At 37.3% G+C, this 25,752-nt stretch overlaps 1 protein-coding gene across 7 annotated transcripts in view; it reads left to right on the top strand.

Moving 5' to 3' along the window:
• The window catches only part of rasgrp3 (RAS guanyl releasing protein 3 (calcium and DAG-regulated)), a 107,076-nt gene that overhangs the window by 33,530 nt on the left and 47,794 nt on the right, over positions 1 to 25,752 (top strand). The gene's annotated exons all lie outside the window — the stretch shown is intronic.

The following is a 25,752-nucleotide window of genomic DNA, read 5'->3' as shown; positions in this document are numbered from 1 at the left end:
GTCACCTGTGTGAACAAGGACTTATCAAAGCTGTCAGCTTAGAGACAAAGGTTTTGCAAGCACCAGCAAAACCAGAAAAGATGAATAATATACATCCATTTTATCCTGCCTACTGGGTTGAACATGTACACATACTTCCTTTCCAAAGAGACCTAAATCATTTGGCAGGAATGTTGTGTTAATATGATGTGAAGTGTATCTCTATAAACCAGTTCACAGACTAGTCACTGAAAACGTGTGTGTCACAATCAGTGGTGGCTGACTGTGTGTAGAGAGAATACTGGACCCAAATGCAGACCAAAAACAGAGCGTGAAATGTGACTTGGAAAAAAAAAATGTAAGCCGTTGTGGGTCATAACAAAACTACACAAAGGAAAGGCAAGTGGGGCAAAACTAAACTATAACCTAAACTGGAAAAACTAAACTATGATTACTGTGACAAAGACATGAACTCAGAAAATGTACATGCAGGAAACTATGAGAATGAACATGCATTACCTTTAACTTGAGGTGATACAAAGGGAAGAACAACCTGACAAAATCTGAATGAAACACACAGACTAAATACACACAGGAGGTGATCAAGGGAAGTGGAAACACCTGGGGAAACAGCTGACACAAATGAATTCAATTCAATTCAATTCAATTTTATTTATATAGCGCCAAATCACAACAAAAGTCGCCTCAAGGCGCTTTATATTGTACAATAGATCGCACAATAATAAATACAGAGAAAACCCCAACAATCATATCATATGACCCCTATGAGCAAGCACTTTGGCGACAGTGGGAAGGAAAACTCCCTTTAACAGGAAGAAACCTCCAGCAGAACCAGGCTCAGGAGGGGCGGCCATCTGCTGCGACCGGTTGGGGTGAAGAAGGAAAACAGGATGAAAGACATGCTGTGGAAGAGAGACAGAAATTAATAACAGATATGATTCGATGCAGAGAGGTCTATTAACACATAGTGAGTGGCTGGAAAGGAAAAACTCAATGCATCATGGGAATCCCCGGCAGCCTACGTCTATTGCAGCATAACTAAGGGAGGATTCAGGGTCACCTGGTCCAGCCCTAACTATATGCTTTAGCAAAAGGAAAGTTTTAAGCCTAATCTTGAAAGTAGAGATAGTGTCTGTCTCCGAATCCAAACTGGAAGCTGGTTCCACAGAAGAGGGGCCTGAAAACTGAAGGCTCTCCTCCCATTCTACTTTTAAATACTCTAGGAACAACAAGTAGGCCTGCAGAGCGAGAGCGAAGTGCTCTAATAGGGTGATATGGTACTACAAGATCATTAAGATAAGATGGGGCCTGATTATTTAAGACCTTGTATGTGAGGAGCAGGATTTTGAATTCAATTCTGGATTTAACAGGAAGCCAATGAAGGAAGCCAAAACAGGAGAAATATGCTCTCTCTTCCTAGTCCCTGTCAGTACTCTTGCTGCAGCATTTTGGATTAGCTGAAGACTTTTCAGGGAGTTTTTAGGACTTCCTGATAATAAAGAATTACAGTAGTCCAGCCTGGAAGTAATGAAGGCATGAACTAGTTTTTCAGCATCACTCTGAGACAGGATATTTCTAATTTTAGAGATGTTGCGCAAATGGAAGAAAGCAGTCTTACATATTTGTTTAATATGTGCGTTAAAGGACATGTCCTGGTCAAAAATGACTCAAGGTTCCTCACAGTGTTACTGTAGGCCAAGGTAATGCCATCCAGAGTAAGAATCTGCTTAGATACCATATTTCTAAGATTTTCAGGGCCGAGTACAATAACCTCAGTTTTATCTGAATTAAGAAGCAGAAAGTTAGCGGCCATCCAGGTCTTTATGTCTTTAAGACATTCCTGCAGTTTAACTAATTGGTGTATGTTACCTGGCTTCATGGATAGATAGAGCTGCGTGTCATCTGCATAGCAGTGAAAATTTATGCTATGTCTTCTAATGATGCTGCCTAGGGAAGCATGTATAATGTAAATAGAATTGGTCCTAGCACTGAACCCTGTGGAACACCATAATTGACCTTAGTGTGTGAAGAGGACTCTCCATTTACTTGAACAAATTGGAGTCTATTAGATAGATATGATACAAACCACTGCAGCGCAGTACCTGTAATACCTACAGCATGTTCTAATCGCTCTAATAGGATATTATGATCAACAGTATCAAACGCAGCACTAAGGTCTAGCAGGACAAGCACAGAGATGAGTCCACTGTCAGAGGCCATAAGAAGATCATTTGTAACCTTCACTAAAGCTGTTTCTGTGCTGTGATGAGCTCTGAAACCTGACTGAAACTCTTCAAATAAGCCATTCCTCTGCAGATGATCTGTTAGCTGTTTGACAACTACTCTTTCAAGGATTTTTGATATAAAAGGAAGGTTGGAGATTGGCCTGTAATTAGCTAAGACAGCTGGGTCTAGAGATGGCTTTTTGAGTAAAGGTTTAACTACAGCCAGCTTGAAGGCCTGTGGTACATAGCCGATTATTAGAGATAGGTTGATCATACTTAAGATCGAAGAATTAATTAATGGCAGGACTTATGAACATAACGACATCAGAGGGGAAGCGTAAAACTGAACACATTGAACAAAGAAACACAAGACTTTCAAAATAAAACAGGAAACACGGAGAGACGTAGACATGACAACACAGGATTGACAACATGAAACACGTAGACAAGAAATACATAACTAACACAGAAGGCCTGGGTGCAACATAGACTACACTAAAATTCACGGCCAATTAATAATAATCCAACATTCCACATTATCTTCAACATATAACAAAAGAGATCAAAATAACTAAAAGCGTTGGCTCACAGACCCTGCCCCTGACAAGTGTGTACACCATTGCATGTATTATGTTTTGCATATTGCACATAGTCTAGCTTCTTCAGTTCTAAGGTCAAATGGTGGAGAGTCCCAGAAACCTTGGGTGATTGTGACCTACACCCATTTTCACACCTTGGCTCATGTGATAAGGTAGAGGATCATTAGGGGGTCTATTGTCCCTCTTGGGGGGACACTCTCATAGGGCTTAAATTGGAGACTCTCCACCAATTGACCCTAGAACTGAAGAAGCTTCTCAGATGAGAGGTGAAACGTCTTTAAGCAACTTAAAGAAGTCCAGATGCTTTTCCTTCCAAGCTCCTTAGACTACGATGACCTGGATGACTGAGAACCTTCACAGACAGATTGCACATACAGTGGGATGTAAAAGTGTGACATTGCATGAAAAACTTGACAAATTTCCACGTTAACCTTAAAATCATGAGAAACTTTATTTTTATGTTTCCAAAACCTCAAAGTAAGAACAAAAAACTATGTTTTAACTTTTAAAACTTTTTTAAAAGTTAAAACATAACTCATGTCCTAACTTTTAAAAAGTTAGAACATGAAAATGAATATTATAATTTAAATGCATCCATTTCTTGGCTAGCTCTTTAACTCCTTTGTAAATGGCAAATGGACTGGTTCTTGTACAGCACTTTTCTAACCCTACCCGAGCACTCAAATTGAAATTAAAGTAAAGTAAAAAAGATCAGATTGTTATTTTATTTGATGTTTTGACATGAAATAGTCACAGAAGGCTATGTGAATACTATTTATCTATTTGATCATGTTCATGGACATGAATTGTCACAAAGAAACTGTGATCCCAATAGATGGATATTTCACCTTTACAGAAGTCTCTTTGGCAGAGCAGAATTTTCCACAACAAGACTAAAGCTCTGACATTTAATGAGTGATGTCACACTTGATTCGGTTTGTTGAGATGCTGGGCTGCTTGGAAAATCAGTATCGTAAGCAGCCAACTACGTCATTCAGGCAGCTGAATAAGGATCAGCAGTACATCATGGGAGATGGGGCCTCTGGTGGTTTTGACCTTGTTAATGTCTAAGTGTGTCATCACCTTGGTGAAGCAAAAAAAGACATCCCTTGCCAACATCTAATTTATACAGAGACCTGCGTCAACATCAGCATTCTGTGTGTCTGTGTTTGTCTGTGTTTGAGTGTACACAGTTGGATGAATAATTTCTTAACTGCAGGCAATTCATTAGTAATTAGATTTTTAGGGATTGTGCTAAGAAGTGGTGATCTCAGCACCAGCATTCCCAAAAATTTCATATTCATAAACAAAAGAGTTTAACATAACTAATATAACTGATAGGTGTAAAAATACCAATACCCTTAACTATATATACACATTTTCTGAATCAGAAGGGAAGCTACTGAATCAGAAAAATGTAAATTTGTACTTTTTAATTGTTTTACCGTGATAAATAAAAAAAAACCTATAGCTGGTTCAGTAAGTATTTGGCCACATAAATAGTGTAGTCTGCTGTAGACTGCTATTATGCAATGAAACGGAATTAATTCAGTTGTGCCCTTTGAGATATGGATATGAAAGTCCTGATGCTATTGGTAACACACACTCTATTTTGGTGTGAATTCTGAAATTTCAATGCATGTAAAGCTACACTGACAATATTCAGTTATACCCTTAGAGAATGATCGCTTTTGGCTTTTTTCCAGCTAATTGTGCTAACTGTAGATGCACTGGCTTGTGTAATTCTCAATCATGACTGCAACATGCAATATTTTGAATAAAAAAAACATACACTGTACAGTTCCTATCCAGCAGCAAACACCAGACAAACACAAACACAATGGAGCCTTTAGTAGGTAAAGAGCCAGGAGACATTTTCACAAACCTTCTAAGAATCGAGCTCATGACATATACCAGGGCTGCCCTGGGGTCTGCTCTGACCATTGGCATGCTTAAAATAACTCACCTATGAGTTGCTTAGGGTATGTCCAGCAGGCATTCTCAGATACTGAAGACACATCAACTGGCTACTTCCAGTGAGAGGGATTACTCTACGTTGAGTGCCTGCCATTACCCCGTTTCTTGTGCTAAGATTAGACACGTTTGATGAAAGCTCATTTACCACTGCTTACTTCAATTTTTTGGTCACTGCCTACAGTTCAGTTTTATAGGTGAATACGTGAAAGTAGATCAACCAGTAAAGTATTCTCACACTCTCCAACACAACCAAAAATCTCTGAATGCGGGAATGCAGGCTATTCCAAAGTTTGTGGAACCCACACAGAGCTATAAATCAGAGACCGGTGAGAGATTGTATATGTAACAAAAAAAGCACACTACACTGTTGCCACTAGGAATGGGTATTGATAAGATTTTCACGATTCCGATTCCATTTTCGATTCTGTTTAACGATTCGATTCTTTATCGATTCTCTTATCGATTCTTATTTTTTTTAAAAAGGAGAACACTAAGGTCGATTAGCTTAGAACTTTGTTTTATATCTTCTCTTAGAACAAGATAGAAATTTAGGAGTAACATGGCCTTACAAACCCAACAGTGAGATCTTAAGAGATCCACAGCCTATGGCTCTTCAATGGGGTGTCACAGGGTCCCCAGGAAAAAAAATTGTAAATGTAACATTCTTCTGTAGCATTAACAAAGTATAACATAAATTATTCCGTAGCAATTACACAAGAATATCCAGTAATGTCCCTGCCTACAATTAAATACATTCACTTACCGAAAATCGGGGGCATCTGCTGTGGCAAATGGGTGCAAGCCTTTGACCACAAACTTAGTCACTGCTCGGTGACATTCGTCTATCCTGGCCTGAAAGGAGACGCTAATGGCAGACTGCAGCGACAACAACTGCCAGCATCTGAGCCAGCCAGACTCTGTCTGTCTGTCTCATCATGGTCACCTAAATGCAGCGCACAGTAATGGTAGGTTTTGTAATAAGGCAGATCGCGCTAACATAATATGCACTGTTAGCTGATTATTTACCTGCCGCATTAAGGGGAGAGGACGTGCAAACGTTACCGCTGCTGCTGGGTTGAGATTCACGAGTCCGGAGTGGAATTAAAAAACACGACATTCATTTAAGGTTATCGCGTGTTTGTGAGCAAATGCTTTTGCATATTCGTAGTGTTTCCTCCTTTAAATGAAATATCTACTTTGCAAGTATTACAAGTTGCCCTGTTGTCATCCGTTCTCGTAAAGTATAACCAAACTTTTGAGCGTTTGAGCCGCTTTAGGCGCCCTGCCAGGTAAATGACCCTCCGCAACGTGGTGACGTCTTTCGGGGCGACTGGAATCGATAAGGGAATTGTTTGCAAAAATGGCAAACAATTCCAAGGAATTGAAACACTGGGAACCGGTTCTCAACAAGAACCGGGTTTCGATACCCATCCCTAGTTGCCACTCTCTTTTCTGTTCAGGCCACTTGTCACTCAGTCAGCATTCCACGTCTGCACAGTTGAGCTATACACTGTTTGAAATTTGGAGGAGCATTTTTGTGTAGGTTAAAAACCCCTCTTTGTAGCCTCTCTTATGCAAATGAGCACACACTCAGAAAAATTATGGTTCTTAAATGGTTCTTCAGATGTCTTCATGGTTCTTTAAAGAACCATCATACGTCAAAGAACCTTTTTATTTTGTCGATGGTTCTTCAGCTATTACAAATGGTTCTTTAAAGAACAAAAGGTTCTTCATCCTTAGCTATCTAAGTTTGATGGTGTAAAATGGCATAAATATTTATTCACTATAATGAGGCTGTGAATTAGTTTTGTGTTTTGTTTGTGTGCATGTGTGTGCGAAGGGGGAGGGCGGATTACCTGGCAATTACCTTTTAACAGCAGATGGTAGGAAACTGAATATTCAAATAAAAGTTAGAAATACTTGCTTAAAAATATACTGGTGGCAGGGGTGGGGGCCAAAGCCTAAAGACCCTACCCCCCACACCCCTAACCCCGCAAACCCACTGATCACAAATAATGTGGTAATAGAATATGGAATTTATTATTAAGATGTCTATGAATATGGTGAGTTAACAAACAGTAGACACAATACACACATCCAAATACTGTACTTCAGTTTTAAATTTTAATAAAGTATTACTATTTTCTGCTTCAAGGTATTACTTTTGAGATTATTATATATATTAGAAAATATAGCATAATGAAAATACTAGTTATTGTAAACTTTACAAACCACCCAGCAGTATGTAAAGTCAAATTATAAAATACTAATAAATAACAATTGCACAACAGAATCTCAGTGTAATGAACATGTGTTCATTACCGACACACTTAGTTTTGACAAAGCACACTGCTTAGGTAAACTAGAAAGTGCATTTTCTGAAGAAACTGCAGTGTGAATGCTTGAATCTGAATCTATGCACTGAAATGAATTAATTGCTGAATTTTAAGTTAAAAATGTTGAATGAGATGAAAAATACAGAAATTTGCACCTGAAAACAAAAAAGCTGAACTGCTAAAAGCTGACAAGCACAGAGAAGAAGTTGGAAAATTGCTGAAAATGTTTTAAATGTAAATTAGAAAAACCTAAGTAATGAGAAAAGAAAATTTAGAGTCAGAAAACATCTGAATGAATATTAAAAGTTCATATTCTTTGAATCACTGAATGACTAAAATGTGATCCCTCCACTTGGATCCACACAGTTTAAAAACTTTACATCTCTGAGCTTTGAAAGACACAGTGTTGGAAAGAGAACAACGATGGCGACGTTTTGAGGGTAAAATGATGGCTGTAGAGCAAACACTGTGGACACAGCAGCAGTTGAAAGAGAAGTGTTTAAGATGAATCTTGGCACAGTGAGAGACAGAGCTCGTTAGGCAGGCAGGTGTGAGCCTGGTTGCTATAGTGACCGCACCCAATGGCTCCATACACACGCACACAGACATGCACCTCACTTTTGCTGCTTAAAATGAACAGAAAAGTCAGCCCCAAACAAATCCTTCCCAAATGAAAAGTATAGGTCGTATTGACAAAATTCTTTCACCGTGAGCGACAGCAATGTCTAGTCTACTGAATTCTCAATTTTCATGCCTGTAGAGTTTAATATATGGACGTGGTGACAGTGGAAAGACACCATGCTCTTCTGATTTTCAAACGAACCTTCTGAGCCATTTTAACATTAGAGTCTATGGAAGAGTTGGAGGGAGGAGGCTGTGCATTGGTGACATTTATGAAAGAACCATAACACCTAGGACAATAGTAAACACAATGGATGAAAGAGGACAGCGATGGCTACGTTTTGAGGGTAAAATCATACCTGTAGAGCAAAAGCTGCTCACACAGCAGCAGTTTTAAAAAAGATTTTAAGATTAATTTTTTTGCTCCTCTCACTCTAGCAGTTGAGCTGTCTCACTCTAGCCCCAACATTCCGTCCCATACACACCCATTATAAACTCTGAAACGGGTGAAAAAACATCATGAAACTTCAACTGGAACTGAAGAAAAAGTATAATAGATATTGAAAAGATAAATACAAGTTGAATAGTTGAATGTCTTGTCTTTGTTTTAAAGTTTGAATGGTGGGTCTACGTCAATGTATGTGGAAGTAGATACAGTTTAAAGAGGAGTAAGTTGAAGGATAATTTGAAGGGTCTCCCCATTGAAATACATGGGAAATTTTTGTTGAAAAAAGTTGAATAATTTTAAAAATATAAATGTAATAAATGAGAAAAGTAGAAGCAGTCATGTCCAAAAGAAGAGGAATCTAACGGTGTTTGAATGGTTTTTCTAAGTTGAACGGTTTTGAAGGAGATAGAGTACAAAAAACGTACGGAATAGATAAACTAGAACTAGAAAGTGCATTTTCTGAAGAAACTGCAGTGTGAATGCTTGAATCTGAATGTATTCACTGAAATAAATTAATTGCTGAATTTTAAGTTAAAAATGTTGAATGAGATGACAAATACAGAAATTTGCACCTGAAAACAAAAAAGCTGAACTGCTAAAAGCTGACAACCACAGAGAAGAAGTTGGAAAATAGCTGAAAATGTTTTAAATGTAAATTAGAAAAACCTGAGTAATGAGAAAAGACTATTTAGAGTCAGAAAACATCTGAATGAATATTAAAAGTTCATATTCTTTGAATCACTGAATGACTAAAATATGATCCCTCAACTTGGATCCACACAGTTTTAAAGGTTTACATCTCTGAGCTTTGAAAGACACGCTGTTGGAAAGAGAAGAACGATGGCTTCATTTTGAGGGTAAAATGATGGCTGTAGAGCAAATACTGTGGACACAGCAGCTGTTGAAAGAGAAGTGTTCAAGATGAATCTTGGCAGAGTGAGAGAGAGCTCGTTAGGCAGGCAGGTGTGAGCCTGGTTGCTATAGTGACTGAGCCAGGGGCTCCATACACACGCACACAGACATGCACCTCACTTTTGCTGCTTAAAATGAACAGAAAAGTCAGCCCCAAACAAATCCTTCCCAAATGAAAAGTACATGTCGTATTGACAAAATTCTTTCACCGTGAGCGGCAGCAATGTCTAGTCTACCCAATTCTCAGTTTTCATGCCTGTGGAGTTTATCATATGGACGTGGTGACAGTGTAAAGACAGCCTGCTCTTCTGGTTTTCAAACGAACCTTCTGAGCCATTTTAACATTAGAGTCTATGGAGGAGTTGGAGGGAGGAGGCTGTGCATTGGTGACATTTATGAAAGAACCATAACACCTAGTACACAGTGTTGGGGAGTAACGGAATACATGTACCGCCGTTACGTATTTAAAATACAAAATATGAGTAACTGTATTCCGTTACAGTTACAGTTTAAAAAGGTGGTATTTAGAATACAGTTACTTTGTTAAAATAAATGGATTACACGGCGGTACTTTCCTGTTTCGTATTGTGAGGTCAGGACTGTTTGGGTTTTGTTTGACAGCTACGTTCTGTTGTTCCAGGCGGCAGCGTTACGGTTGCCATGGTTACAGGGTGACGCTCTCTCTCTGCGTGTTTCCTGGGTGAGAGAGCGCCTTTTTGTTGTTGTTGTTGTGCTAAGCTAAAAGGCAGAATGCTACAGGTATAGCTCTAAAGAATGTAGCATCATGGGCAGTGTAGTCCGTGTTGCAGGGAGAATGGACTGCCATACTCGTTATGTGTCTGTGAGCGCGAGGAGGGGGGAAAAGGCGAGTGGAAAAGTACGAGCTGTCATCGAGCAATAACGGGAGCTGGAAGCATGTAAATATAATAATAACCACTGCAGCCAAGAAGAGTGCCTGACGAGCCCAGTTGTAAGTAAGCTATTAAGACTCGACTGTACGCTGTGTTCGTGTTTTCCTCCGAAACACTAAGTTCCGTTGGAGCAGCCTTTCAACGCCTCTCTTTGTCTCTCGAAAGCAAAGTTGACCCAGACAACAAAGTAAAGCTATTTTTCGGCTACGAGCCCGACACGGAACCCGCCGTATTAACCAGAGGTTCCTTTACTATGGTTCGGAGCCGCGGACCTTCAGTAATAGTAATAAATCACACAGCAATAGTACATTCACGTGTAGTTGTAAAAGCATGATAATATATTAAGTAATCCAAAGTATTCAGAATACGTTACTCTCATTGAGTAACGTAACGGAATACGTTACAGAATACATTTTGGGGCATGTATTCTGTATTCTGTAATGGAATACATTTTAAAAGTAACCTTCCCAACACTGCTAGTACAATAGTAAACACATTGGATGAAAGAGGACAGCGATGGCTACGTTTTGAGGGTAAAATCATACCTGTAAAGCAAACGCTGCGGACACAGCAGCAGTTTTAAAAAAGATTTTAAGATTAATTTTTTCGCTCCTCTCACTCTAGCAGTTGAGCTGTCTCACTCTAGCCCCAACATTCCGTCCCATAGACACCCATTATAAACTCTGAAACGGCTGAAAAAACATCATGAAACTTAAACTGGAACTGAAGAAAAAGTATAACAGATATTGAAAAGATAAATACAAGTTGAATAGTTGAATGTCTTGTCTTCGTTTTAAAGTTTGAATGGTGGATCTATGTCAACGTATGTGGAAGTACATACAGTTTAAAGAGGAGTAAGTTGAAGGAGAATTTGAAGGGTCTCCCCATTGAAATACATGGGAAATTTTTGTTGAAAAAGTTGAATAATTTTAAAAATATAAATGTTATAAATGAGAAAAGTAGAAGCAGTCATGTCCAAAAGAAGAGGAATCTAACGGTGTTTGAATGGTTTTCTAAGTTGAACGGTTTTGAAGGAGATAGATGCCAAAAAGCGTCACGGAATATATAATAATAACTAGAAAGTGCATTTTCTGAAGAAACTGCAGTGTGAATGCTTGAATCTGAATATATGCACTGAAAAGAATTAATTGCTGAATTTTAAGTTAAAAATGTTGAATGAGATGAAAAATACAGAAATTTTCACCTGAAAACAAAAGTGCTGAACTGCTAAAAGCTGACAAGCACAGAGAAGAAGTTGGAAAATAGCTAAAAATGTTTTAAATGTAAATTAGAAAAACCTAAAAATGAGAAAAGACTATTTAGAGTCAGAAAACATCTGAATGAATATTAAAAGTTCATATTCTTTGAATCACTGAATGACTAAAATATGATCACTCCACTTGGATCCACACAGTTTTAAAGGTTTACATCTCTGAGCTTTGAAAGACACGCTGTTGGAAAGAGAAGAATGATGGCTTCATTTTGAGGGTAAAATGATGGCTGTAGGGCAAATACTGTGGACACAGCAGCAGTTGAAAGAGAAGTGTTCAAGATGAATCTTGGCAGAGTGAGAGAGAGCTCGTTAGGCAGGCAGGTGTGAGCCTGGTTGCTATAGTGACTGAGCCAGGGGCTCCCACACACGCACACAGACATGCACCTCACTTTTGCTGCTTAAAATGAACAGAAAAGTTAGGCCGAAACAAATCGTTCCCAAATGAAAAGTACAGGTCCTATTGACGAAATTCCTTCACCGTGAGCGGCAGCAATGTCCAGTCTACCTAATTCTCAGTTTTCATGCCTGTGGAGTTTATTATATGGACGTGGTGACAGTGTAAAAACACCATGCTCTTCTGATTTTCAAACGAACCTTCTGAGCCATTTTAACATTAGAGTCTATGGAGGAGTTGGAGGGAGGAGGCTGTGCTTTGGTGACATTTATGAAAGAACCATAACACCTAGTACAATAGTAAACACATTGGATGAAGAGGACAGCGATGGCTACGTTTTGAGGGTAAAATCATACCTGTAGAGCAAACGCTGCGGACACAGCAGCAGTTTTAAAAAAGATTTTAAGATTAATTTTTTCGCTCCTCTCACTCTAGCAGTTGAGCTGTCTCACTCTAGCCCCAACATTCCGTCCCATACACACCCATTATAAACTCTGAAACGGCTGAAAAAACATCATGAAACTTAAACTGGAACTGAAGAAAAAGTATAACAGATATTGAAAAGATAAATACAAGTTGAATAGTTGAATGTCTTGTCTTCGTTTTAAAGTTTGAATGGTAGCTCTATGTCAACGTATGTTGAAGTAGATACAGTTTGAAAATGAGTAAGTTGAATGAGGATTTGAAGGGTCTCCCCATTGAAATACATGGGAAATTTTTGTTGAAAAAGTTGAATAATTTTAAAAATATAAATGTTATAAATGAGAAAAGTAGAAGCAGTCATGTCCAAAAGAAGAGGAATCTAATGGTGTTTGAATGGTTTTCTAAGTTGAACAGTTTTGAAGGAGATAGATGCCAAAAAGCGTCACGGAATATGATATAATAACTAGAAAGTGCATTTTCTGAAGAAACTGCAGTGTGAATGCTTGAATCTGAATGTATGCACTGAAATGAATTAATTGCTGAATTTTAAGTTAAAAATGTTGAATGAGATGGAAAATACAAAAATTTGCACCTAAAACAAAAGTGCTGAACTGCTAAAAGCTGACATCCACAGAGAAGAAGTTGGAAAAGAGCTGAAAATGTTTTAAATGTAAATTAGAAAGACATAAGAAATGAGAAAAAAACATTTAGAGTCAGAAAACATCTGAATAAATATTAAAAGTTCATATTCTTTGAATCACTGAATGACTAAAATATGATCCCTCCACTTGCATCCACACAGTTTTAAAGGTTTACATCTCTGAGCTTGGAAAGACACGCTGTTGGAAAGAGAAGAACGATGGCTTCGTTTTGAGGGTAAAATGATGGCTGTAGAGCAAACACTGTGGACACAGCAGCTGTTGAAAGAGAAGTGTTCAAGATGAATCTTGGCAGAGTGAGAGAGAGCTCATTAGGCAGGCAGGTGTGAGCCTGGTTGCTATAGTGACTGAGCCAGGGCTCCATACACACGCACACAGACATGCACCTCACTTTTGCTGCTTAAAATGAACAGAAAAGTCAGCCCAAAACAAATCCTTCCCAAATGAAAAGTACATGTCGTATTGACAAAATTCTTTCACCGTGAGCGGCAGCAATGTCTAGTCTACCTAATTCTCAGTTTTCATGCCTGTGGAGTTTATTATATGGACGTGGTGACAGTGTAAAGACAGCCTGCTCTTCTGATTTTCAAAGGAACTTTCTGAGCCATTTTAACATTGGAGTCTATGGAGGAGTTGGAGGGAGGAGTCTGTGCTTTGGTGACATTTATGAAAGAACCATAACACCTAGGACAATAGTAAACACATTGGATCAAAGAGGACAGCGATGGCTACGTTTTGAGGGTAAAATCATACCTGTAGAGCAAACGCTGCGGACACAGCAGCAGTTTTAAAAAGATTTTAAGATTAATTTTTTCGCTCCTCTCACTCTAGCAGTTGAGCTGTCTCACTCTAGCCCCAACATTCCGTCCCATACACACCCATTATAAACTCTGAAACGGGTGAAAAACATCATGAAACTTCAACTGGAACTGAAGAAAAAGTATAATAGATATTGAAAAGATAAATACAAGTTGAATAGTTGAATGTCTTGTCTTCGTTTTAAAGTTTGAATGGTGGCTCTATGTCAACGTATGTTGAAGTAGATACAGTTTGAAAATGAGTAAGTTCAATGAGGATTTGAAGGGTCTCTCCATTGAAATACATGGGAAATTTTTGTTGAAAAAAGTTGAATAATTTTAAAAATATAAATGTTATAAATGAGAAAAGTAGAAGCAGTCATGTCCAAAAGAAGAGGAATCTAACGGTGTTTGAATGGTTTTTCTAAGTTGAACGGTTTTGAAGGAGATACAGTACAAAAAACGTACGGAATATATAATAAAATATAATAATAATAATAACTAGAAAAATCTGCATTTCCTGCGAAAATGCTGTGTGGATGCCTTAACGCTGAAGCTGTCTGCTGAAAATGACCGAAAAAGATGAAAAGCTGCTAAAAATTATATGGCAGTAAAGAAACTGAAAAATTCTGCTGAAAAGAGCTGAAGAAGCAGAATTTTTTGCTGAAAAGCGGTGAAAAGGCAAAGATTCTGCTTAAAAGGGGTAAAGAAATTTGTACTGAAAAGAGGTGAAAAAGTTTCTTCTGAAATGACCAGAAGATACTGAGACTTGTACTGATAAGAGGTGAAAGGCTGAAAATTCTGCTTAAAATAGGTGAATCAGCAGAATTTCTACTGAAAACAGGTAAAGAAGTAGAAAGTTGCACTGAAAACAGGTGAAAAAGCAGAATTTCTGCTAAAAACAGATTTCTGCTGAAAACACCTGAAAAAGCCGGGATTTGTGTTGAAAAGGGTGTGAAACTCACAATTCTGCTGAAGCGGGGTGAAGAAGAGGTGTTGTGGTCTTGAGAAGAGTTAAATAAGTTGAACTGATATGTTTGGGTACAAATACTATGATTTGGCAATAATACTGCGTTTAGCACAACTACTGAGATTTGATTAAAATATTATGACTTTGTACAAATACAATGTTTTGGCACAAATACCATGATTTAGTTCGAATGCTATGATTTGAAACAAATACTATGATTTGGCAGAAATACTATGATTTATTAGAAATACTATAATTTACCAGAAATACTATGTTTCTGCAAAAACACTCTGATTTTGAAAATTACTATGCCTTAGTAATAATACTATAACATAACAGATATACTGTGATTATGCAGACATTCTGTTTTTACACAAATACTATAATATGGCACAAGTACTATGTTTCAGTACAAATACTATGATTTGGCAGGAATAGTATGATTTAGCAGAAATACTATGATTGGGTACAAATACTACGAATTGGCAGAAATACTGTGACTTAGTAGCAATACTATAACATAACAGATATACTGTGATTATGCAGACATTCTGTTTTACACAAATACTATAATATGGCAGAAATACTATGTTTTAGTACAAATACTATGATTTGCTTTAAATACTACGATTTGGCACATATACTACAGGAGTGCAGAATTATTAGGCAAGTTTTATTTTGGAGGAATAATTTTATTATTGAACAACAACCATGTTCTTAATGAACCCAAAAACTCATTAATATCAAAGCTGAATGTTTTTGGAAGTAGTTTTTAGTTTGTTTTAGTTTTAGCTATTTTAGGGGATATCTGTGTGTCCAGGTGACTATTACTGTGCATAATTATTAGGCAACAACAAAAACAAATATATACCCATTTCAATTATTTATTTTTACCAGTGAAACCAATATAACATCTCCACATTCACAAATATACATTTCTGACATTCAAAAACAAAACAAAAACAAATCAGCGACCAATATAGCCACCTTTCTTTGCAAGGACACTCAAAAGCCTACCATCCATGGATTCTGTCAGTGTTTTGATCTGTTCACCATCAACATTGCGTGCAGCAGCAACCACAGCCTCCCAGACACTGTTCAGAGAGGTGTACTGTTTTCCCTCCTTGTAAATCTCACATTTGATGATGGACCACAGGTTCTCAATGGGGTTCAGATCAGGTGAACAAGGAGGCCATGTCATTAGTTTTTCTTCTTTTATACCCTTTCTTGCCAGCCACGCTGTGGAGTACTTGGACGCTGCGTGTGATGGAGCATTGTCCTGCATGAAAATCATGTTTTTCTTGAAGGATGCAGACTTCTTCCTGTACCACTGCTTGAAGAAGGTGTCTTCCAGAAACTGGCAGTAGGACTGGGAGTTCAGCTTGACTCCATCCTCAACCCGAAAAGGCCCCACAAGCTCATCTTTGATGATACCAGCCCAAACCAGTACGCCACCTCCACCTTGCTGGCGTCTGAGTCGGACTGGAGCTCTCTGCCCTTTACCAATCCAGCCACGGGCCCATCCATCTGGCCCATCAAGACTCACTCTCATTTCATCAGTCCATAAAACCTTAGAAAAATCAGTCTTGAGATATTTCTTGGCCCAGTCTTGACGTTTCAGCTTGTGTGTCTTGTTCAGTGGTGGTGCGTCTTTCAGCCTTTCTTACCTTGGCCATGTCTCTGAGTATTGCACACCTTGTGCTTTTGGGCACTCCAGTGATGTTGCAGCTCTGAAATATGGCCAAACTGGTGGCAAGTGGCATCTTGGCAGCTGCACGCTTGACTTTTCTCAGTTCATGGGCAGTTATTTTGCGCCTTGGTTTTCCACACGCTTCTTGCGACCCTGTTGACTATTTTGAATGAAACGCTTGATTGTTCGATGATCACGCTTCAGAAGCTTTGCAATTTTAAGACTGCTGCATCCCTCTGCAAGATATCTCACTATTTTTGACTTTTCTGAGCCTGTCAAGTCCTTCTTTTGACCCATTTTGCCAAAGGAAAGGAAGTTGCCTAATAATTATGCACACCTGATATAGGGTGTTGATGTCATTAGACCACACCCCTTCTCATTACAGAGATGCACATCACCTAATATGCTTAATTGGTAGTAGGCTTTCGAGCCTATACAGCTTGGAGTGAGACAACATGCATGAAGAGGATGATGTGGACAAAATACTCATTTGCCTAATAATTCTGCACTCCCTGTATATTCAGCACATATAATTTAACATATGATTTAGAAGAAATACTATGACTCCATACAAATACGATGCTTTGGCACAAATACTATGATTTGCTATAAATACTATGATTTGGCACATATACTATGATTTGCTATAAATACTATGATTTGGCACATATACTATATTCAGCAGATATACTATAACATAACAGAAAGTCTACGACTTAGAAGTAATACTATAACATAACAGATATACTGTGATTATGCAGACATTCTGTTTTACACAAATACTATAATATGGCAGAAATACTATGATTCGGCACAAGTACTATGATTTAGTACAAATACTATGATTTAGCAGAAATACTATGATTGGGTACAAATACTACGAAATACTACAAATACCTGAAAACAGGTGAAGAAGCACAAATTTTTGCTGAAAAGTGGTGAAAAGAAATTTTGCCATGAGCAGGATTTGAACCTGGCCCTCCTGGTCTCAAGGAAGCTACTCATCTCACTGAGCCAAACTCATTCTCTCAAAGAAGAGGTGGATAGACTGACAATTCTGCTGAAATCAGCAGAAGCTGCTGAGAATTGTGCTGATAAGAGGCGAAAAGGATGAAAATTTTGCAGAAAAGAGGTGAATCAGCAGAATTTCTGCAGAAAAGAGGCAAAGAAGCAGAACGTTGTGCTGAAAAGAGGTGAATCAGCAGAGTTTCTGCTGAAAAGAGTTTTTTTTTCTGAAAACAGCCCAAAAAAGCTGGAATTTGTGCTGAAAAGGGGTGAAAAAAATGAAAATTTTGCTGAAAAGGGGTGAAGAAGCTAAAGTATACCAAATCAAAGTATTTGTGCCAAAACATAGTATTTCTGCCATATTGTGGTATTTGTGCCACAAAAGTTACTACATTACAACATGAATACGGATTAAAGATGAAAGAAACTGGCAACAAATTCCTCCACTACAAACCAGTCTGATACCACTTCTTTGCAGTGTTCACGTTTACTAAGGCACTACCCAAAAGGCGCCACAAGAGGGCACTCCAACACAAGAGATGACCTATGTACACTGATGCACTTAGTAACAGTCAGCCTCCTACTTAGCCACTACGTAATACAGCGATATTACAGTGTACAAATTCACATAAATTTGTAGGGGGAACAAACAAAGCAGGAACAAGCCTAAAACAATAAAATAACTGGGCTGCCATAGCTATTGCTAACTAGCACATACGCTAAAGGTAACTAAAACCAATACACACAAGTAGCAGGGTAAACATCTTAAGCATGGAACATTAACTCACGTTTATGTGACACACACCATCTAACAAATACAGGATGGGCTATTTGCTCCCCTTCCCAGCAGCTCTCTCCTCAATCGTTAGCCCAGGAGCGAAGGAAGACCATCTAGCTCAGAAGTCCCATGAATTCCCTCACTGCTCAGAGGCTGCTGGGTAATGTAGCTCACAATAACACAGGTTTTCTACAAGCACAAATACTATAACATAGCAGAAGTACTGTGATTTTGTTGAAATACTATGCTTTAGGACAAATAGTATGATTTGGCAGAAATACTATGTTTTAGGACATATAGCTACTATGATTTGGCTCAAATACTATGATATAGCAGCAATACTATGTTTTGGCACAAATACTATAATTGAGTGCAAGTACTTTAAGATAACAGAAATACTATGATATAGCCGTAATACTATGATTTGGCAGAACATAACAGAAATTCTACGACTTAGTAGTAATACTATAACATAACAGAAATATTAACTGGGCACAAATACTATAATTTTGCACAAGTACCATGTTTTGGCAAAATCCCATAATTTGGCACAAATACTATGATTTGGCAGACACTATGATTTAGCAGAGATAATATGATTTGGCAGAAATACTAAACTTTGGCACAAATACTATAATTGAGTACTTTAAGATGAGAGAAATACTATGATTTAGCAGAAATACTATGTTTCAGTACAAATACTATGACAAAGCAGAAATACTACGACTTAGAAGTAATACTATAACAAAAGGGATTCCTCAAAATACTATGAAATTGCAGTAATTCTATGATTTGGCAGAAATACTGTACTTTGTACAAATACAATGCTTTGGTACAAATACTATATTTTGATTTGAATACTATGATTTGCACAGTAGTATGATTTAGTACAAATACTACGAATTGGCAGAAATACTGTGACTTAGTAGTAATACTATAACATAACAGATATACGGTGATGTTGAAGACATAGTATGTTTTGCACATATGCTACGATTTCGCTCAAATACTGTGAAATTGCAGTAATACTATGGTTTTGAAGGAATACTATGATTTGGTAGAAATACTATGCCTTAGTAGTAATACTATAACATAACAGATATACTATGATTTTGCAGACAGTCTATGTTTTTGCACAACTAGCACAATGTGGCAGAAATACTATGATTTGGCACAAGTACTATGATTTAGTAGAAATACTCTTATTGGCACAAATACTATGTTTCAGTACAAATACTATGATTTGGCAATAATACTGCGTTTTAGCACAACTACTGAGATTTGATTGAAATACTATGATTTAGAAGAAATACTATGACTTCGTACAAATACTACTATGTTTTGGTTCGAATACTATGATTTGCAAAAAATATTATGATTTGGCACAAGTACCATGATTTAGTACAAATACTACGAATTGGCAGAAATACTGTGACTTACTAGTAATACTTTAACATAACAGATATACTGTGATTTAGCAGACATAGTATGTTTTGCACATATACTACGATTTTGCTCAAATACTATGAAATTGCAGTAATAATATGATTTTGAAGGAATACCATGATTAGGTAGAAATACTGTCTTAGTAGTAATACTATGACATAACAGATATACTGTGATTTAGCAGACATAGTATGTTTTTGCACAGATACTACGATTTCACTCAAATACTATGAAATTGCAGTAATACTATGATTTTGAAGGAATACTTTGATTTGGTAGAAATACTATGCCTTAGTAGTAATACTATAACATAACAGATATACTATGATTTTGCAGACATAGTATGTTTTGCACAAATACTACAATTTGGCAAGAAATACTATGTTTGGGCACAAATACTATGATTTGCTATAAATACTATGATTTGGCACATATACTATAATCAGCAGATATACTATAACATAACAGAAATTCTGCGACTTAGTAGTAATACTATAACATAACAGATATACTGTGATTTTGCAGACATAGTATGTTTTTGCACAAATACTACAATTTGGCAAGAAATACTATGTTTGGGCACAAATACTATGATTTGCTATAAATACTATGATTTGGCACATATACTATAATCAGCAGATATACTATAACATAACAGAAATTCTACGACTTAGTAGTAATACTATAACATAACAGAAATTTTAATTGGGCAGAAATAACATGATTTGGCACAAATACCATGATTTGGCAAAAAAATACCATGATTTGGCGCAAATACAATGACATGGCAGAAATACTATGATTGGGTACAAATACTATGATTTGGCACAAATACTATGATTTAGCAGAAATAGTATGTTTTAACATAAATAATATCTTTTGACAGAAATTTCTGCTAAAGGTACTATTTCTACTTTTAGCAGAAATACTGTAATTTTGCATAAATACTATGATTTGGGATAAATACTATGATTTCCCAGAATTACTATGATTGAGCAGAAGTACTAAGATGTAGTAGAAGTACTTTGATTTAGCAGAAATACTATTATGGAGGAGTAATACTTTAACATGGGAGAAATACTGATACACACACACATACACAGCGCAAAGGGAACAGTGGCTGTTAAGAGTCTGGGCTTGGTATATCTAGGTCAGCTAAATTAGCTGCACCTGCTCTAATCAGCCCTTACACACACAGACACAGAGAGAGCTCTGAGTTTTTTTTAGTGTATTTCTCACATTCAGGATTCCCTCGAACAAATGGCCATAATTTCCTAACCGTAGGGGCTAGAACGCTCATTCTGACACCGTTTTGTTCAGAAGAGATGGGAAATCTCCAGGTCTTCATAATTCAGAGATAAAATATAAATTATTAAAGCTATATGACTTGTAACACACTGCAACTGAGAAGAGGCGAAGCAAAACTGCCTTGACTTGCCCTCAAACAACGTTGTGTAACTCTAGATCTCTATGGAGCATCAAAATCATTCTTTCACCGTAAGAAACAGCAGGCTTTGGTGAACAGTCATGGAAATTTTCAGGGCTCTGTTGAAATCCATCAAAAAGATATGACGAGAGAAAAAAAGTGCCTCATTTCCAGACTTTGAAATCTGAAGAGATCTGAGCGAGAGACAAATTTCCTATCCTCAAACAAATGTAATTCATGGCCAAACGGTAATAGGTGAGGAAAATACTCTTGAATTGTGAGCATCAGGAGAGTCTGAAGATATATTGGCACAAGCGTCATGTCTCAACTTTGTTTCGTTAAGGAGATATGACGATTTGAAAATGCCTCTCATTAGAAAAATTCAGCGGTGATTTTGAACAAGCTCTCCATTGACTTTCTATGGAGAGTTGTCAGACCTTGTGTTGCTCTGAGGAAATTTGCAAAAAAATCTGTAAATCCCACAACAATGATAGTGACATTTTCTGAACGCCAGCAAAAATACCTACGTTTTGATGTATAATTTGTGGGGGTTGAGTGGAAATTGAGCGAGTAGCAAGAAGTTGTTCAGACATGAAGAGAAAATTCGAACAGACCAGCCCTCACTCTGAGTTAATTGCATAGCAACCATAGCAACGCATGTATTTTCTGAAAAATCACAATTTTGCAACTGAAAACTTAAAGAGGCATAAAATTAAAACGGTAGAAGATCTGAAACAGCTGAATCAGACAGGAATAGCCCAATAATCTGAGAACATTTTAAAGTTTGAATGGAGTTTCTAGGTGAAAGTATAAGGAAGTAGTTAAGTTTCAAAAACAAGCAAGTTTTAGCAGAATTGTGGAAGTTTCCCATTCATTTCAATGGGACAAATTAAAGGAAAAAGTGTAATATTTAAAAAGTATAATAGTAATAAACACCAAAAGTCATAGCACCCATAAGCAGAAAGAGCAGAACAGTATAGAGTTTGAGGAGAAAATCGGCTGAAAACTGAGGGAGTAGATAAAGTCCAAAAAAGCGCACGGAAGCAACTTGAAAAGAAAAATAAAGAATAAAGAGAAACAGGAACTCAATAGTGTGGAAGCCCTTTGAGGGCATCCACACAACTAGAAAAGTGCATTTTCTGAAGAAACTGCAGTGTGAATGCTTGAATCTGAATGTATTCACTGAAATAAATTAATTGCTGAATTTTAAGTTAAAAATGTTGAATGAGATGAAAAATACAGAAATTTGCACCTGAAAACAAAAGTGCTGAACTGCTAAAAGCTGAAATCCACACAGAAGAAGTTGGAAAAGAGCTGAAAATGTTTTAAATGTAAATTAGAAAAACCTAAGTAATGAGAAAAGAAAATTTAGAGTCAGAAAACATCTGAATGAATATTAAAAGTTCATATTCTTTGAATCACTGAATGACTGAAATGTGTGATCCCTCCACTTGTATCCACACAGTTTAAAAAGTTTATATTTCTGAGCTTTGAAAGACATGCTGTTGGAAAGAGAACATCGATGGCGACGTTTTGAGGGTAAAATGATGGCTGTAGGGCAAACACTGTGGACACAGCAGCAGTTGAAAGAGAAGTGTTTAAAATGAATCTTGGCACAGTGAGAGAGGGAGCTCGTTAAGCAGGCAGGTGTGAGCCTGGTTGCTATAGTGACTGCACCCAATGGCCCCATACACACGCAGACATGCACCTCACTTTTGCTGCTTAAAATGAACAGAAAAGTCAGGCGAAACAAATCGCTCCCAAATGAAAAGTATAAGTCGTATTGACAAAATTCTTTCACCGTGAGCGGCAGCAATGTCTAGTCTACCTAATTCTCAGTTTTCATGCCTGTGGAGTTTATTATATGGACGTGGTGACAGTGTAAAGACAGCCTGCTCTTCTGATTTTCAAAGGAACTTTCTGAGCCATTTTAACATTGGAGTCTATGGAGGAGTTGGAGGGAGGAGGCTGTGCTTTGGTGACATTTATGAAAGAACCATAACACCTAGCACAATAGTAAACACATTGGATGAAAGAGGACAGCGATGGCTACGTTTTGAGGGTAAAATCATACCTGTAGAGCAAACGCTGCGGACACAGCAGCAGTTTTAAAAATATTTTAAGATTAATTTTTTCGCTCCTCTCACTCTAGCAGTTGAGCTGTCTCACTCTAGCCCCAACATTCCGTCCCATACACACCCATTATAAACGCTGAAACGGCTGAAAAAACATCATGAAACTTAAACTGGAACTGAAGAAAAGTATAACAGATATTGAAAAGATAAATACAATTTGAATAGTTGAATGTCTCGTCTTCGTTTTAAAGTTTGAATGGTGGCTCTATGTCAACGTATGTTGAAGTAGATACAGTTTGAAAATGAGTAAGTTGAATGAGGATTTGAAGGGTCTCCCCATTGAAATACATGGGAAATTTTTGTTGAAAAAAGTTGAATAAAATTAAAAATATAAATGTTAAAAATGAGAAAAGTAGAAGCAGTCATGTCCAAAAGAAGAGGAATCTAACGGTGTTTGAATGGTTTTTCTAAGTTGAACGGTTTTGAAGGAGATAGAGTACAAAAAGCGTCACGGAATATATAATAATAATAATAAAGATTAGAAGAACAATACTGTGAATGCTTTTACAAGCATTCACACTAATAATAAAGATTAGAAGAACAATACTGTGAATGCTTTTACAAGCATTCACACTAATAATAATAAAGATTAGAAGAACAATACTGTGAATGCTTTTACAAGCATTCACACTAATAAAGATTACAACAACAATACTGTGAATGCTTTTACAAGCATTCACACTAATAAAGATTAGAAGAACAATACTGTGAATGCTTTAAGCATTCACACTAATAAAGATTAGAAGAACAATACTGTGAATGCTTTTCAAGCATTCACACTAATGATCTCAGTAGTTGTTTATCACTGAGCAATTTATGTGTTTCGAGCCAAATAAATGACAGTGAGAGAGAGAAAGAGTGTCAATCGTTGGGTTGCGCATGCGCAGACAGATTGCGCGACCGGCGGGCCTTGAACTTTTTAAGGGAAAAAACACTTTCTCACGGACGGTGACAGCGAAACGGATAACAGTCTTGAGTACCTGCTGGTCTTTGAAGCTCTGGATTCTGGGACTGTTGGAAAAGGTAAAACGTTTTCATTAAAACCTTTTTACTGTTTTGTTTTTGTTACTCGTCATTGTAGCTTGCTGTTAATGCTGTGCTAACAATAACAGTTAGCTATGTTACATACGTTAGCCGTTGACGTTAACGCAATTTAGTATCGGTATAAAGAACTGTTTTCCTAACAAAACCACTGTTATAATTAAGTGAAGGTGCTCCCAACTAATTGGCTTCTAAAATATGTGGTTCTATTGCGTGCTGCGTACATAACGTAATGTCAGCTAGACTGATTAAAATTTATAATATTGTTAATGTCACTAAAATGGCGCCTGAAGCCTGTTGTGATGTGAGCTGTGTGTCTGCTCTAGAAACTCTGAAATTCAGTAGATCTGAGCCGTACATTAAATACTCACATCAGCCTGTACTTTGAATTCTGTAAGAGCTGTATAAAACACAGCAATGCATAAGTGTTTTGAATGAATAGAAATGTGACACATTAGAAGATGTGTCTGTGACTGTTCCTGTGTAACTAATTTTCGGACTAGCTGACAAGTTATGCTCCGGCCATTTGATGTTACCAAGATAATGTCCATTTGTAATATAGTTAAATTTTCTTTGTACGTTTCATTTATCCACCATCGTACATTAAGCCAAGAAGAGGTCATTATACTAACAAGAGGTATCAACACTGGGCCAAAGTTCAGCGCGTGGTTAAAGTTTGTAATCCAGCCAGGGTGTAAATATCACTCAGCAGCCAGTCGCAGAGATGAAGCAGGTAGCATCAACACATAAATCTACTCTACCTGGCGTAAATCACAAGACTACCTCTGACCGAAAAGCTGTAGATTTTTCTTGTTTGCACAAAATAATTCAGATTCACACTAATTCTTTTCACAGCTCCAACAAAATGAGGAAGAGGAGCAGGAGAAAAACAATTAGATTGAATTACAATTGGATGGATGTCGAGGACAAGGAGGAGGAAGCTTAGGATGAGGAGGAAGAAAAGCAGCAGGAGCATATTTGGGGATCTCTATGATGTCATTGAGGTTTGTTTCATTAATATTGTCCTCTCACAAAGAAAGATGACTTGTTTTAGTTCACCTACTTCCTGTGTTAAATAGTTATTTGCAAAACGTTGTGGAAAACCACAGAGCAGGCACGTATAGTGCATCTGCATGTAAATGAACATCAAATCTCTCAGACTAAAATCTGTATTATACTTTTAGTCTTAAGAACATATGTTGTATATTTATCACCCTTATGATAAAACCCATGTCAGCCATTGGTTTATGGACTTTGTATTTAGAAGTCTCAACATTTGCTTTATTGCTATTCCAATGTTTTTTGTGAGCCTTTTGGGACCATATTAGGATGAGGGATCAGAATTTGGAGTCGTGCACACTACTGTTTCATTTAGCGTGTATCTATAAGATTTGTACAGCAGATCCAAGTTGTGCCTTGAAAACAGGAAAGTCATCTGCATAGAGGAGAACTTTAATAGCAGGCTTGTACAAAGTGAGGCTTTGTGCTCACATTTGCTGCAAACTCTCGTTTTAATTCTGTTACCTTGTTTTGATGCAGAATTCACTTGAAATCAGGGAAGAACTGGACTTGTTTTTTATAATTTGTTCTCGTGAATTGTGTATCGCATACATTTGATTTGACTTTCTGCGAGACAACAGTCGTCCGCTGGCCAAAAAAGTTTTCCAAATACCTCCACATTATCAA

Source organism: Oreochromis aureus, linkage group 13, assembly GCF_013358895.1.
Source record: "Oreochromis aureus strain Israel breed Guangdong linkage group 13, ZZ_aureus, whole genome shotgun sequence".
Taxonomy (NCBI): Eukaryota; Metazoa; Chordata; class Actinopteri; order Cichliformes; family Cichlidae; genus Oreochromis; species Oreochromis aureus.
This window is presented reverse-complemented; position numbering and strand designations above follow the sequence as displayed.